Genomic DNA, 17,071 nt, shown 5'->3' with positions numbered 1-17,071 from the left:
AGGCTCCGCCCCGCCCCGCCCCCAAGGCTCGCGCGCTCGCGCCCGCCCAGTAACCGCGAGACAAGTCAGGGTGCCCGCCCCATTTGCTGCTCTACTCTGCTTCTGCGCGGAGCATGCGCAGTCATGGCACCGGCGTCAGCCGGTGTGACTCGCGGGCTCAGGCTTGTAACGCACATCTCTAATTATCCGGAAGTGCGGTCCCAGACGCTTAAATCCCTTTGTCCCGGCAGCCGGAAGTGGCCAGGAGTGATTAGTTGGTGTTTCACGGCAGATGTTGATTCCAGTCTGTACGAATTAGACAACCTGTCTTGAATATGGAAAAGCTAGACAGTGCTTTGTCTGGAGATGTTGGAAAACATAAAGGCTAAGCCGAACCCACCGAATTTCAGGAAATTAAGACTCAGCTGGCAGCTATAACCTGTGAAGGTCACAGGGTGGCAGAAATGGGTTTAGAGAGACTTCCCTGGAGGTCCAGTGGTTGAGACTCCGCGCTTCCACTGCAGGGGGCATGATTGGATCCCTTATCTAGAACTAAGATCCCACATGCCCCACAGCAGAGCAAAAAAAAAGGAAATGGGTTTTGAATCCTGTTCCCAAGCAAATGCTTTCCCACGTCATTGACCTGTCACCCGTCACCTGTAAATCCAGGATGGCTCATTTATCTTTTCCTTTTCCTGACCCTAAAGGTACATTTTTTGTTTTTTTTTTTTGATGGTTACATTTTCCACTGTTACCTCCCAGAGCGGTATTCCTTTACTGGTTAGTGTATTGGAACGTCCTCTTGAAAGCAATTTGGCAATGTGTGTAAAAATACTGATTCTTTCTATCCTTTAATTCAATCGCTAAGAAACTATTCTGTGGGAATAAACATACAGAAGGAGTTATTCCTGATAGAATTATTTTTTAGTATGATAGTAAATGCAGAAGCAGTCTGAAAACCAATAGGTGATCCACTCAGTGAAACTGCTTTTTGTACACATCCTCTGCCTACTTATATTAAGACCTTCAATGACCTCTGTTAGGAGGTAGTGAAAACAGGAGGGAAGGGGGCAGGGCACAACCTTTGAAAGAATGACATAGCCTGAGAAAAGGACATAAACTGATTAGACTCAAATGGGTCCACGATGTTAGACAAGTCACCTTTGACTAGCCCTTGAGCCTCAATCAACACCCAGAGGTACTATGACAGTTCCAAGGTCAACCATCAAAGATCAAAAGGTGGGCAGTGGCCCAATCCCTGGAAACCCCCATCCATTTCCCAAAATAGTTGGAATAATACTCCCACTCAGCCTGTGAAATTACCCAACCCATAAAAGCTAACCGCACACTCTGAGGCTGCTGCACTCACCCTCTGAGATGGCCCACGCTCTTCTGTGGAGCGTGTTTCTCTCCGAAGAATCCACCTCTTACCTATCACTTTGTCTCTCACTGAATTTTTTCTACGATGAGAAATCAGAAACCTGAGATTTGTTAGGTGTTGAAACCAGATCTGTGGTCTCAGTTGGAAGCCTGTGGATTTTGGCTGGTTTAGAGTCCCAAAGGGCTTCCTTGGTGGTTCAGACAGTAAAAAATCTGCCTGCAGTTCAGGAGACCTTGGTTCAGTCCCTGGGTTGGGAAGATCCCCTGGAGGAGGGCATGGCAGCCCACTCCAGTATTCCTGTCTGGAGAATCCCCATGGACAGAAGAGCCTGGCCAGCTAGTTGAAAAGAGTAGGACATGACTGAGCAACTAAGCACGGAGTCCCAAAATGGGTTTTGGCTGTTCAAATCCCAGCCATATGGGTTCAAGTCCCAAGTAGGATTTTGGGTGGGTTTGAGTCCCATTCTGAGGTAAATGATTTCAGCAGCTTCCCATTCAATTAATTCGTGGTCATTATTAAAAGCAATATTTATTTAGATTATTTGTTTACTGTCTGCCTCTACCTCTAGAATGTAAGCTCCATTAAGATAAGGGGCCTTCCCTTCTTGTCCATTTGTATGCCCCAGCACCTGACAGTGCCAACACCTAAATGGGCATTCAATAAATAAATATTTTCTTTTTGGTAGCACTGGGTAAATAGTTCCCTATTATATAATCATAATAATAGTTCCCTATTCTATTATTATTTTATAGTTCTGTGATCTTAGTTCCCTGACCAAGGATTGAACCTTGGGCACTCAGCATGAAAGCATAGAGTTGTGACCGCTGGACAACCTTGGAATTCTGTAGATTTTTCAACCATAGAAAATTACAAAGAGACTAATAATGTGGATAATGCTTCTTTAGAAACAAATACCAAGAGGTAAGTATAAAAAGCAAAACAAATATCAAGAAGAAATACATAAGCAAGAAACTTATATCTTTGGTATAGAGGTCTTCTTGAGAAAGATGCAAAACCATTTTTAAACACTTGATATATTTTACTAAAAAAACAAAAAATTTTTTTTTAGCCACAACTTGTGGGATCTCAGACCCCTGACCAGGGATTGAACCTAGGCCATGGCAATGAAAGCCCAGAATCCTCACCACTAGCCACCAGTTCAGTTCAGTTCAGTTCACTTCAGCCTCTCAGTCATGTCCAACTCTGCAACTCCATGGACTGCAGCATGCCAGGCTTCCCTGTCCATCACCAACTCCTGGGGCTTACTCAAACTCATGTCCATTGAGTCAGTGATGCTATCCAACCATCTTATCCTCTGTTGTCCCCTTCTCTTCCTGCCTTCAGTCTTTGCCAGCATCAGGATCTTTTCCAGTGAATCAGCTCTTCACATCAGGTGGCCAAAGTATTGGAGTTTCAGCTTCAGCATCAGTCCTTCCAATGAATACTCAGGACTGATTTCCTTTACGATGGACTGATTGGATCTCCTTGCAGTCCAAGGGACTCTCAAGAGTCTTTTCCAACACCACAGTTCAAAAGCATTAATTCTTCAGCACTCTTTCTTTATAGTCTAACTCTCACATCCATACATGACTACTGGAAAAGCCATAACTTTGACCAACTTTACCAACTTTGTTGGTAAAGTAATGTCTCTGCTTTTCAATATGCTGTCTAGGTTGGTCATAGCTTTTCTTCCAAGGAGCAAGGGTCTTTTAACTTCATGGCTGCAGTCACCATCTGCAGTGATTTTGGAGCCCAAGAAAATAAAGTCTGTCACTGTTTCCATTGTTTACCCTATCTATTCGCCATGAAGTGATGAGAACAGATGCCATAATTTTAGCTTTCTGAATGTGGAGTTTTAAGCCAACTTTTTCACTCTCCTCTTTCACTTTCATCAAGAGGCTCTTTAGTTCTTCACTTTTTGCCATAAGGGTGGTGTCATCTGCATATCTGAGGTTATTGATATTTCTCCCAGCAATCTTGACTCCAGCTTGTGTTTCTTCCAGTCCAGCGTTTCTCATGATGTACTCTGCATATACGTTAAATAAGCAGGGTGGCAATATACAGCCTTGAGGATTTGGAACCAGTCTGTTGTTCAATGTCCCATTCTAACTGTTGCTTCCTGACCTGCATACAGATTTCTCAGAAGGCAGATAAGGTGGTCTGTTATTCCCAACTCTTGAAGAATTTTCCAGTTTGTTGTGATTCACACAGTCAGTTATGAGGGCTTCCCTCATAGCTCAGTTGGTAAAGAATCTGCCTGCAATGCAGGAGAACCACGTTCTATTCCTGGGTCAGAAAGATCCCCTGGAGAAGAAAATGGCAATCCAAAATCCCATGGACAGAGGAGCCTGGGGGACTACAGTCCATGGGGTTGCAAGAGTTGGACACGACTTATCGACTAAACCACCACCACACAGTCAAAGGCTTTGGCATAGTCAATAAAGCAGAAGCAGATGTTTTTCTGGAACTCTGTTGCTTTTTCAACTTCCAGCTTGAACATCTGGAAGTTCATGGTTCACATACTGTTGAAGTCTGGCTTGGAGAATTTTGAGCATTACTTTGCTAGTGTGTGAGATGAGGACAATTGTGCAGTAGTTTGAACATTCTTTGCCATTGCCTTTCCTTGGGATTGGAATGAAAACTAGCCACCAGGGAACTCCCTAAAAAAAATTTTTTTTAATACCAAACAATAAACTTTAAAACCTAGGAATAGACTGAGAAAAAATATTTGCAACATAAATAAGAATTACCACAAATCAATAAGAAAAGTACAACTCAGAAAAGTGAACAAAAGATGTAAATAGTAAATTCACAGAAGGAAAATTAAATAGCCAACAAATTAGGAAAAGATGAACAGGCTTATTAATACTGTGAGATGACACTGATTGAGAGGTGCCTAGACTGCAGAAGAGAGGAGTGTCTGAATTAGAATGGAGCTGCAGTGAAGGTCTAGGAAGAATGATTTTTAAACTGGTTTAAAGGATGAGAGGGAATTCACAAAGGAAAGGAGGAGAAACCAGTTTTTACTGCTTATCTTTGAATGGGAGCTTCAAGAAAAGAATAGGAGAATGAGAAAAAATGAGATAAGACAAGGGCATTATCACAGAATGCTAGAAGTTTGAAGTTAATCCTCAGAGATATCTGAAGGCATTGAAGAACTTTTAACTGGAGAGAAATGTACTAAGATTTGTATTTACAAAGCTTATTCTGACTCCCAGTGACAGAATTTGAGGAGTGCCATACTACCTGCAGGAAGAGAAGGTAAGAAGTTATTGTAATAAATCTGGCTAGACCCCTGGTAGCAGACTAGAAACAAAGAGATGATGTCAGATATAAGATATGTGAGAAAAATTATTTTAAAACTTTTACTTAATTATGTGAGTAAATACATACCAGTTATTCCAGAAGAATACTGAAAAAGCAAATTATCAGACAGAAAAATATAAAAAAGCATCTCTAATACCACAATCCATAGATTATCATGATGTCTGGGATTTATCCTTCTGGAATATTAGAAATATTAATTAAGTCAAATTAGGGGAGTAATGCCATAATTAGACAAGGATAATAAATGAGAGTGAAGGAGTTAGGTGGTTAGGGAATTTTTGGCTTAGGAGGCTGAGGGGAATATCTGTGTCTAAGGTTGCAGGAAGAGGAGTCACATTGGAGAGAAAGGCGCTGAATTTTGTTTTGGATACTGCCTATCTATACTTCCTTGCTTCTTGACTTCTACATCTTTTCTCACCTGAAATTTCTCTCCTTATAGTCACTAGTGAGCTTTTCACTGGATTCAGTTTTTAGTCATTTGCTACCTCTCTCCATTGCTTAATACATTAACTGCTCCCTCCTTCATGGTTTCCATGACAATTCTCTGACCACTTAGTAAACTCTTTTTGAAGGAAATGTTTCTTTTTACTTTACCTTAAATGCTGGTATCTCCCCTAGATATCCACTCTCTTCTCAGTTTAGACTTTTTCTAGGCAATCTTGCCCATGACTTCAACAACCATGTATAGATATATAGATGATAAATTTTTATTTCAAACACCAGAATTACACACATAATACTTATTAGACGTGTATACCAGGGTATACCACAAGCACCTCAAACTCAAATATCCAAATCTGAAATCAGCTTTATTCTTCCAGGGACTTTCCTGGTGTCCAGTCATTAAGAATCTGCCCTCCAATGCAGGGGATGCAGGTTCAACCACTGGTCAGGGAGCTAAGATCCCCCGAGTGTGTATGTGTGTGTGTGTGTATGTGTGTATGTGTGTGTTCTAAGTTGCTGAGTTTGTACTGTAGCCCGCCAGACTCCTCTGTCCATGGAATTTTCCAGGAAATGGCAATCTGGGATGGACTGCCATTTCCTACTCCAGGGGGTCTTACTGACCCAGGGATTGAAACTTAATGTCCTGTGTCTCTTATATTGGCAGGTGGATTCTTTACCACTGCACCACCTGGGAAGCCCCAAGATCCCACATGCCAAGGGTCAACTAAACTCATGAGCCACAGCTAGCTCTGGGGCCTGGATGCCACAACTAAGGACCCTGTGAGCCACAACAAAGACCCAACAAAAAAACTTCATCCTTCCAAACTTTAAACACTTCCTGTATTCATGATCTTGGGGGATGGCACCATCAGCTCCTATTTTGCTCAAATCAGAAACCTAGGAACTCTCATTTCAGTTCAGTTCAGTCACTCAGTCGTCTCCGACTCTTTGGGACCTCATGGACTGCAGCACGCCAGGCTTCCCTGTCCATCACCAACTCCAAGAGTTCACTCATTTAACTCAAGAACTCTCATTTAACATTCACTTAATTTCAACTTGTTAAATGAATAATGAATGAATATGAATTCCACTTGTTTTTTACTCTCCATCCAAACACTGGTCTAGTCACACCTCCATCTCCTCTTCCTTACCTTCCTCATTCAGATCTCATCATCTCTCTTCTTACTCTCCTTCAAGCAATTTTCCATATTACCACTAGAGTGGTGTCTAAGAGACCATCTCGAAGCCCTTCATGATCTCACCCAAGCTTAAATAGCTGACGGTGAATCCAACATGAATAAACAAATAAATGAATAAAAGGAACCATTCTGGGGGATTTCCCTGGTGGTTCAGTGGTTAAGAATCCACCTGCCAATGCAGGGACACAGTTTGGTTCCTGGTCCAGGAAGATCCCACATGCTGTGAGTCAATTAGAGCCCATGCTCTGTGACAGGAGAAGCCACCACAGTGAGAAGCCTGGGAGCCGCAACTAGAGTAGCCCCCACTCGCTGAAACTAGAGAAGGCACACAAGAAGCAATAAAGATTCAGTGCAGCCAAAAATAAATAAAATAAAAATTTTAAAAAGAAGCCTTTCCAAACCGCATGTAGTAGCCTGAACATGCCATACCCATTTGTGCTGCTATGCCCTTGCAATAGCTGTCCTGCCTTTAAACATCTTCTCCCCAGTGTTTTCCTATGATCAATTACTGCTATCTTTGAAGAGTTCTCCTAAAGTTAGCTACCAGCCATGTCAGGCAGTCCCTCCCCTGGACTGACTCTATTTTAGTAAATATCTAATTATATTTGTTTACTCTTGTGGGGGCTGCACACAGCACAACGTGTATGATCTTAGTTTGCCAACCAGGGATTGAACCTGTACCCCCTACATTGGAATTGAGGAGTCTTAACCACTGGACCACCAGGGATGTCCCCTAATTGTTTACTTATTGTCTACCACATAGACTACAAACCCCTTTGGTGATCCAGCATTGTGCCTTTCTCAATATGTTTTTGTACAGTGAATGCCTTTGAGGCACATGAAACCTCTCCAAATACATATAACTTATTGTTGTTGTTCAGTTGCCTAGTTGTCTCTGACTCTTTTTGACCCCATGAACTGCAGCATGCCCTGCTTTTATATACATATATATGCACAGTTAGTTAAACGGATAAATGAAAAAAAGAAGACTGAAGGGATAGACCTCTACCAGCAAATATAAAAGATATTATAAAGTAATTAAAACAGGCATGTACAGGGTCAGGAAAAATGTAGGCAAATACATGAGATCAAACAGATTCACATAATCATAAAGATTTGTATATAATAAAGGAGGAATTTTAAATTAGAAGAAAAGAATTCTTTAATAAATGTTCTAAGATAATTGTCTAACCAATTTTTTAAAATCAGATACCCATCACATCAGTTCAGCTCAGTCGCTCAGTCGCATCTGACTCTTTGCAACCCCGCGGACTGCAGCATGCCAGGCTTCCCTGTCCATCACCAACTCCTGAAGCTTATTCAAATTCATGTCCATCGAGTCAGTGTTACCATCCAACCATCTCATCCTCTGTCATCCCCTTCTCATCCCACCTTCAATATTTCCCAGCATCAGGGTCTTTTCAAATGACCAGTTCTTTACATCAGGTGGCCAAAGTACTGGAGTTTCAGCTTCAGCATCAGTCCTTCCAATGAATATTCAGGACTGATTTCCTTTAGGTTGGACTGGTTAGATCTCCTTGCAGTCCAAGGGACTCTCAAGAGTCTTCTCCAACACCACACTTCAAAAGCATCAATTCTTTGGTGCTCAGCTTTCTTTATAGTCCAACTCTCACATCCATACATGACTACTGGAAAAGCCAGAACTTTGACTAGATGGACCTTTGTTGGGAAAGTAACATCTCTGCTTTTTAATATGCTGGTTAATATGCTTTTTAATATGTTGGTCATAGCTTTTCTTCCAAGGAGCAAGGGTCTTTTAATTTCATGGCTGCAGTCACCATCTGCAATGATTTTGAAGCCCTAAAAAATAAAGTGTGTTTCCACTGTTTCCCAATCTATCTGCCATGAAATAATGGGACCAGATACCATGATCTTAGCTTTCTGAATGTAGAGTTTTAAGCCAACTTTTTCACTCTCCTCTTTCACTTTCATCAAGAGCCTCTTTAGTTCTTCGCTTTCTGTCATAAGGGTGGTATCATCTGCATATCTGAGGTTATTGATATTTCTTCCAGTGATCTTGATTCCAACTTATGCTTCATCCAGCCTGGTATTTCCCATGATGTACTCTGCATATAAATTAAATAAGCAGGGTGACAATGTACAGCCTTGAGGTATTCCTTTCCCAATTTGGAACCAGTCTGTTGTTCCATGTCTGGTTCTAATTATTGCTTTTTGACCTGCATATAGATTTCCCAGGAGGCAGGTCAGGTGGTCTGGTATTCCCATCTCTTTCAGAATTTTCTACAGTTTGTTGTGATCCACACAGTCAAAGGCTTTGGTGTACTCAATAAAGCAAAAGTAGATATTTTTTTCTGGGACTCTTTTACTTTTTTGATGATCCTGCAGATGTTGGCAATTTGATCTCTGGTGCCTCTGCCTTTTCTAAAACCAGCTTGGACATCTGGAAGTTTGAGGTTCACATACTGCTGAAGCCTGGCTTAGAGAATTTTGAGCATTGCTTTGCTAGCATGTGAGATGAGTACAATTGCGCAGTAGTCTGAGCATTCTTTGGCATTGCCTTTCTTGGGATTGGAATGAAAACTGACCTTTTCCAGTCCTGTGGCCACTGCTGAGTTTTTCGGATTTGCTGGCATATTGAGTGCAGCACTTTCACAGCATCATCTTCCAGGATTTGAAATAGCTCAACTGGAATTCCATCACCTCCACTAGCTTTATTCATAGTGATGCTTCCTAAGGCCCACTTGACTTCACATTCCAGGATATCTGGCTCTAGGTGAGGGATCACATCATCATGGTTATTAAGGCCATGAAGATGTTTTTTGTATAGTTCCTCTGTGTATTCTTGTCACTTCTTCTTAATATCTTCGGCTTCTGTTAGGTCTGTACCATTTTTGTCCTTTATTGTGCTCATCTTTGCATGAAATGTTCCCTTGAAGCGATCCCTTGAAGCGATCCCTTGAAGAGATCTCTAGTCTTTCCCTTTCTACTGGTTTCCTCTATTTCTTTCCATTGACTGCTGAGGAAGTCTTTCTTGTCTCTCCTTGCTATTCTTTGGAACTCTGCATTCAAATGGATATATCTTTCCTTTTCTCCTTTGCCTTTAGCTTCTCTTCTTTTCTCAGCTATTTGTAAGGCCTAATAAGACAACTATTTGGCCTTTTTGCATTTCTTTTTCTTAGGGATGGTCTTGATCACTACCTCCTATTCAGTTCAGTTCAGTCACTCAGTTGTGTCCGACTCTTTGCAACCCTATGAATCGCAGCACGCCAGGCCTCCCTGTCCATCACCATCTCCCGGAGTTCACTCAGACTCACGTTCATCAAGTCAGTGATGCCATCCAGCCATCTCATCCTCTGTCGTCCCCTTTACCTCCTGCCCCCAATCCCTCCCAGCATCAGAGTCTTTTCCAATGAGTCAACTCTTCGCATGAGGTGGCCAAAGTACTGGAGTTTCAGCTTTAGCATCATTCCTTTCAAAGAAATCCCAGGGCTGATCTCCTTCAGAATGGACTGGTTGGATCTCCTTGCAGTCCAAGGGACTCTCAAGAGTCTTCTCCAACACCACAGTTCAAATGCATCAATTCTTCGGCGCTCAGACTTCTTCACAGTCCAACTCTCACATCCATGCTTGACCACAGGAAAAACCATAGCCTTGACTAGATGGACCTTAGTGGGCAAAGTAATGTCTCTGCTTTTGAATATGCTGACTAGGTTGGTCATAACTTTTCTTCCAAGGAGTAAGTATCTTTTAATTTCATGGTTGCAGTCACCATCTGCAGTGATTTTGGAGCCCCCAAAATAAAGTCTGACACTGTTTCTACGGTTTCCCCATCTATTTCCCATGAAGTGATGGGACCAGATGCCATGATCTTCGTTTTCTGAATGTTGAGCCTTTAAGCCAACTTTTTCACTCTCCTCTTTCACTTTCATCAAGAGGCTCTTTAGTTCCTCTTCACTTTCTGCCATAAGCATGGTGTCATCTGCATATCCGAGGTTATTGATATTTCTCCCAGCAATCTTGACTCCAGCTTGTGTTTCTTCCAGTCCAACGTTTCTCATGATGTACTCTGCATAGAAGTTAAATAAGCAGGGTGACAATATACAGCCTTGACGTACTCCTTTTCAAATTTGGAACCAGTCTGTTGTTCCATGTCCAGTTCTAACTGTTGCTTCCTGACCTGCATACAGATTTCTCAAGAGGCAGGTTAGGTGGTCTGGTATTCCCATCTCTTTCAGAATTTTCCACAGTTTATTGTGATCCACACAGTCAAAGGCTTTGGCATAGTCAATAAAGCAGAAATAGATGTTTTTCTGGAACTCTCTTGCTTTTTCCATGATCCAGCAGATGTTGGCAATTTTGATCTCTGGTTCCTCTGCCTTTTCTAAAACCAGCTTGAACATCAGGAAGTTCACGGTTCACATATTGCTGAAGCCTGGCTTGGAGAATTTTGAGCATTAGTTTACTAGCGTGTGAGATGAGTGCAATTGTGTGGTAGTTTGAGCATTCTTGACTTCCCTGGTGGTTCAGACGATAAAGCGTCTGTCTACAATGTGGGAGACCTGGGTTCGATCCCTGGGTCGGGAAGATTCCCTGGAGAAGGAAACAGCAACCCACTCCAGTACTCTTGCCTAGAAAATCCCATGGATGGAGGAGCTTTGTACAGGCTACTGTCCATGGGGTCGCAAAGAGTCGGGCTCAACTGAGCCACTTCACTTCACTTGAGCATTCTTTGGCATTGCCTTTCTTTGGGATTGGAGTGAAAACTGACCTTTTCCAGTCCTGTGGCCACTGCTGAGTTTTCCAAATTTGATGGCATATTGAGTGCAGCACTTTCACAGCATCATCTTCCAGGATTTGAAACAGCTTAACTGGAATTCCATCACCTCCACTAGCTTTGTTCATAGTGATGCTTTCTAAGGCCCACTTGACTTCACATTCCAGGATGTCTGGCTCTAGGTGAGTGATCACACCATCATGATTATCCGGGTTGTGAAGATCTTTTTTGTACAGTTCTTCTGTGTATTCTTGCCACCTCTTCTTAATATCTTCTGCTTCTGTTAGGTCCATAGCATTTCTGTCCTTTATTGAGCCCATCTTCGCATGAAATATTCCTTTGGTATCTCTAATTTTCTTGAAGAGATCTCTAGTCTTTCCCATTCTGTTGTTTTCCTCTATTTCTTTGCATTGATCGCTGAAGAAGGCTTTCTTATCTCTTCTTGCTATTCTTTGGAACTCTGCATTCAGATGCTTATATCTTTCATTTTCTCCTTTGCTTTTTGCTTCTCTTCTTTTCTCAGCTATTTGTAAGGCCTCCCCAGACAGCCATTTTGCTTTTTTGCAAAGGGTCTTGATCCCTGTCTCCTGTACAGTGTCATGAACCTCATTCCATAGTTCATCAGGCACTCTATCTATCAGATCTAGGCCCTTAGATCTATTTCTCACTTCCACTGTATAATCATAAGGGATTTGATTTAGGTCATACCTGAATGGTCTAGTGGTTTTCCCTACTTACTTCCGTCCATAGTTCAGGCACTCTGTCTATCAGATCTAATCCCTTGAGTCTATTTGTCACTTCCTCAGGATAATTGTAAGGAATTTGATTTAGGTCATATCTGAATGGTCTAGTGGTTTTCCCTAGTTTCTTCAATTCACCTATCACATACTATAAAGTGAAGTAGCTCAGTCGTGTCCGACTCTTTGCGACCCCATGGACTGTAGCCTATGAGACTCCTCTGTCCATGGGATTTTCCAGGCAAGAGTGCTGGAGTGGATTGCCATTTCCTTCTCCAGGGGATCTTCCCAACCCGGGAATCAAACTGGGGTCTCCTGCATTGCAGGCAGATGCTTTACCATCTGAGCCACAAGGGAAGCCCATATACAAAATTAATTATAGATTACATTAAAGCTTTAAATTTAATAAGAACTATGGAAGTACAGAAAGATAAAATAGAAAAAATGTTTTTATTATCCTGAGCAAAAAGACCTTTCTTAGTATAACCTATAAGAAAGCCTCTGATTTACCCCTGTGAAAAACAGAATTTAGCACTTTGAATGATAGTCACTCAGTCATGTCTGACTCTTTGCAACCCCATGGACTGTAGCCTGCCAGGCTCCTCTGTCCATGGAATTATTTAGCAAGAATACTGGAGTGGCTTGCCATTTCCTTCTCCAGGATTTAGTACTTTATCACACACCCAAAGGAAAATCCACTCCACAAAACAATAATGAACAATATAGACATTATTGAATTGTTTGAAGAGAAATAGAGAGACAGTAAATTCTTTTAGATATTATTGTTCCTCTATCTCATTGTGAGCACCTCCCTTTTTCTTCCCCCTCCTAATCTCTAGAGCAAACACAATCCTTTTCCAAATTTAATCTTGACTTATAGGCCCTGGAGGTCTAGCCTCTGTGCAGGCATTCTAAATATTTATCTAATAAAAGTTGAAGAGCTTTTTTGAGAATCTAAAACTAATATTGGAATAAGGAAGAAACTGAAGTTTTTATTATAAAGAAATGTGGGCATAATTTAAGTTTGTAATTTGCTAAATATTCACAAAGTCAACAGGGGAGTCTCTAAGAGACAAAATAGTACCAACACCCAGAAAACCCCATATTACTTTCCAAGTCACTATTCACCCTCCCAAAGAGACACTAGAAAAGCCTCTTAAGCAAAACCCAAAGCCAGTTTCACATTTCTCTATCAAACCATGACAAAGGAACTGGGGACTTCTCTGAAAGTCCACAGGAAAAACCATAGCCTTGACTAGATGGACCTTAGTCGGCAAAGTAACGTCTCTGCTTTTGAATATACTATCTAGGTTGGTCATAACTTTTCTTCCAAGGAGTAAGCATCTTTTAATTTCATGGTTGCAGTCACCATCTGCAGTGATTTTGGAGCCCCCAAAAAAAGTCTGACACTGTTTCTACTGTTTCCCCATCTATTTCCCATGAAGTGATGGGACCAGATGCCATGATCTTCATTTTCTGAATGTTGAGCTTTAAGCCAACTTTTTCACTCTCCTCTTTCACTTTCATCAAGAGGCTTTTTAGCGCCTCTTCACTTTCTGCCATAAGCATGGTGTCATCTGCATATCCGAGGTTATTGATATTTCTCCCAGCAATCTTGACTCCAGCTTGTGTTTCTTCCAGTCCAACGTTTCTCATGATGTACTCTGCATAGAAGTTAAATAAGCAGGGTGACAATATACAGCCTTGACGTACTCCTTTTCAAATTTGGAACCAGTCTGTTGTTTCATGTCCAGTTCTAACTGTTGCTTCCTGACCTGCATACAGATTTCTCAAGAGGCAGGTTAGGTGGTCTGGTATTCCCATCTCTTTCAGAATTTTCCACAGTTTATTGTGATCCACACAGTCAAAGGCTTTGGCATAGTCAATAAAGCAGAAATAGATGTTTTTCTGGAACTCTCTTGCTTTTTCCATGATCCAGCAGATGTTGGCAATTTGATCTCTGGTTCCTTGATGCTTTTGAACTGTGATATTGGAGAAGACTCTTGAGAGTCCCTTGGACTGCAAGGAGATCCAACCAGTCCATTCTGAAGGAGATCAACCCTGGGATTTCTTTGGAAGGAATGATGCTAAAGCTAAAGCTCCAGTAATTTGGCCACCTCATGCGAAGAGTTGTCTCATTGGAAAAGACTCTGATGCTGGGAGGGATTGGGGGTAGGAGGAGAAGGGAACGACCGAGGATGAGCTGGCTGGATGGCATCACTGACTCGATGGACATGAGTCTGAGTGAACTCCGGGAGATGGTGATGGACAGGGAGGCCTGGCGTGCTGTGATTCATGGGGTCGCGAAGAGTCGGACAGGACTGAGGGACTGAAATGAACTGAAATGAACTGAACTGAACTGGAAGTCCAGTGGTTAAGAATCTGCCAGCAAGTTCAGGGGCATGGGCTCTATCTCTGCTCCAGGAAGATCCTACATGCCAGAGAACAACTAAGCCTCCTCGCCACAACTACTGATCCTGTTCTCTAGAGCCACAACTCCTGAGCCAATGAACTTTAACTATTGAAGCCCAAGCGCCCTAGAACCTGTGCTCCTCAACACGAGAAGTCACCGAAATAAGACCGAGCAGCACAACTAAAGAGTAGCCCCTGCTGACTGCAACTAGAGAGAGCCTACACAGAGCCATAGGTAAATCAACAAAATATTGGTAAAAGTAACTTTACACCTTAAGGAGCTAGAAAAAGGAGCAAATTAAAACAATAGCTAACAGTAGGAAGGGAATAATAAAGAATAAAACAGAGACTAATACAGTACAGAATGGAGAAACAATAGAGAGAAATCAATAAAACCAAGAGCTTGTTTTCTAAAAGAAAAAAACTAACAAAATTCACAAATATTTAGCTAAAGTAAGATAGGAAGCAAGAAAAATCAAAGTATTGAAATCAGAAAATGAATCGTTACTGAAAAAGTTCATGTGCCCGACTCACAGTGAGGCCTAATAAATGGAAACATTGGAGCCTGGAGCAGAGAAAGGTTTATTGAAGTAGGACGATTTTACAGATTTTACAGAAATAGAAAGGATTATAAGAGAATACTATGGTTTTTCATGAAGATGGCACCTAAAGCAGGGAAGGAAGTCCCTGCCCCTACCCAAACTGAAGCCAAAGCAAAGCATTTGAAGACCAAGAAAGCAGCGCTGAAAGGGATCCACAGTTGCAGAAAAAAGATCCAAAAGTCACCCACCTTCCAGCAACCCAAAACACTGTGGCTCAGAAGGCAGTCCAAATATGCTCAGAAGAGTACCCCTAGGAGAACAAGCTTGACTGCTACGCCACCATCTAATTCCCTCACCACTGAGTCAGCCGGGAAGTAAACAGGAGACAAGACACTGGTATTCTCTGTGGATGTCAAGGCTGACAAGCCCCAGATCAGACCGGCTGTGAACCAGTTCTATGACAGTAACTCAGCCAAGGTAAACACCCTGATTAGGCCTGATGGGGAAGAGAAGGCATATGATCAACTGGCTGCTGATTATGATACTTTGGATATTGCCAACACAGTTGGGGTCATCTAAATTGAGTCCAGCTGGCTAACTTTTCATGTCAAAGTTTTCACTCAAAAGAGAAGAGAGAGCCAGAAGATACTATAAACAATTCTCTTCAGGGTGAAGAACTGGATGGCAAGGGAACAGTGAGATTTTACTTTTTGAATTTTCTCCTGTATGCATGAATAATTAACCAATAACAACAATAAACATATGAGTCCAAGAACAGATAAAAATAAATTATTAAAGTGTAAATTATTTTTACTGTATTTTCTAAAGTATTTGCAATAGGTTTATGTTATCATCACAATTTGAAATAAAAACAAAAAAGACTGTCTAGGTTTTTGTAGTGATAGTGTGCATACAATTTTTATTGTGTATCTTTAATATCAGGTCTTACCTCTTCTTTGACTAAAGGACTTTTGGTGAAAACAGCATCTTCTTGGCTGTGAGCAGGAACTGGAACCCCTAAGTTTTGCATTCCCAGATGAGCGAGCTGAACTGGGAATGGTAACAGTTTGGAAACAGAAAAAGAAGAGTAGTTCTCAGGAAGCCAAAGAAGGAGGATGTTATCCTAAAAATAGGTTGGAATGCAGTGGCTGGACTCGGGCATTTAGAACTCATTTTTAAGTCCGTGTGTTCAGGCAGCTGTCAGACAAGGCAGGCCAGAAGCCAGTGAAAAACAGCTGGTAAAGCTGGAAGGAAGTAGCAGGCTATGCATGTGGGGTAGGCAGGGTTGGCACCTTCATATACTGGCACAGCAATGAGTTCTGTCCCCGAACTGAATGGGAAAAGGCCTGGGCTCCAGTCAAGAGCAACCAGCCAGGTCCAACTCTGGACTGACATCACTCTTGTGCCAAAAGAATGCAGGGAGCTCAGACTGCCTTTTCATTTGTGCTGGGTGGAGAGAGTGTTGGCAAAAGTCCAGATGGTTCAAGGCTTTGAGGCTTGGCCCTCTGGCCCGTTTCTCTTAGTGCTGCTATTTGCCCAGGCCAGTAAAGAACCCTGGTCTCTACAGAGTCAAGATTATCTGAACAAATCAGAATAGAATACCTTTTAAAATAAGAACTTTTTTTTGGCTGCACTGGGTCTTCGTTGCTGCACACGGGCTGTCTCCCGTTTCGGCGAGCAGGGGCTACTCTTCCTTGTGGTTCAGGGGCTTCTCACTGTGGTGGCTTCTGCTGCTGCAGAGCATAGGCTCTAGGACTTCAGTAGTTGTGGTGCACAGGCTTAGTTGCCCTGTGGCACTTGGGGTCTTCCCAGACCAGGGCTTGAATCCATGTCCCCAGCATTGACAGGAAGATTCTTAACCACTAGACCACCAGGGAATTCCCTAAAAATGAAACTTTTTTTTTAATGTTTTTTCCGTGGGCCATGTCATCAATTATCATTATATTATAATAGAACACTTGTATAGATTTTTTAATTTTATATTGCCTCCCCAGTTGGAATGTAAGCTTCATGAGGACAGGGGATTTTTCTGTTTCATTCACCGCTGTCCTCTCAAAGCTCAGAAGGATGCCTGGCACAAAATGTTGCTCAGCAGATTTTAGTTTAGTTACCAAAAAAAAAAATCACTGCCCAAAAATTATTAGAAAAACTTCAAATAGTAAAGTTCAAAAAGTGAAAATTAAGAGTCTTTGTGCATACCTCTAATTCTACCCACCCCTACATAACCATTAAAACTTTTTTGTGTGTACAATATTAATCCTAGAACAATCTGTCTTTTTATTTCTGTATATCTT

The 17,071-nt window shown here is 41.8% G+C and overlaps 1 pseudogene; it reads left to right on the top strand.

Annotated features, from left to right (window-relative positions):
* Window positions 1-14,782: 14,782 nt before the first annotated feature.
* On the top strand, window positions 14,783-15,356 carry LOC105602256 (large ribosomal subunit protein uL23-like; annotated as a pseudogene).
* The last annotated feature ends 1,715 nt before the right edge of the window (window positions 15,357-17,071 follow it).

Source organism: Ovis aries, chromosome 15 (genome assembly GCF_016772045.2).
Source record: "Ovis aries strain OAR_USU_Benz2616 breed Rambouillet chromosome 15, ARS-UI_Ramb_v3.0, whole genome shotgun sequence".
Lineage (NCBI taxonomy): Eukaryota > Metazoa > Chordata > Mammalia > Artiodactyla > Bovidae > Ovis > Ovis aries.
Note: the sequence above shows the minus strand (reverse complement) of the source record. Positions and strands in the feature narration are given on the sequence as shown.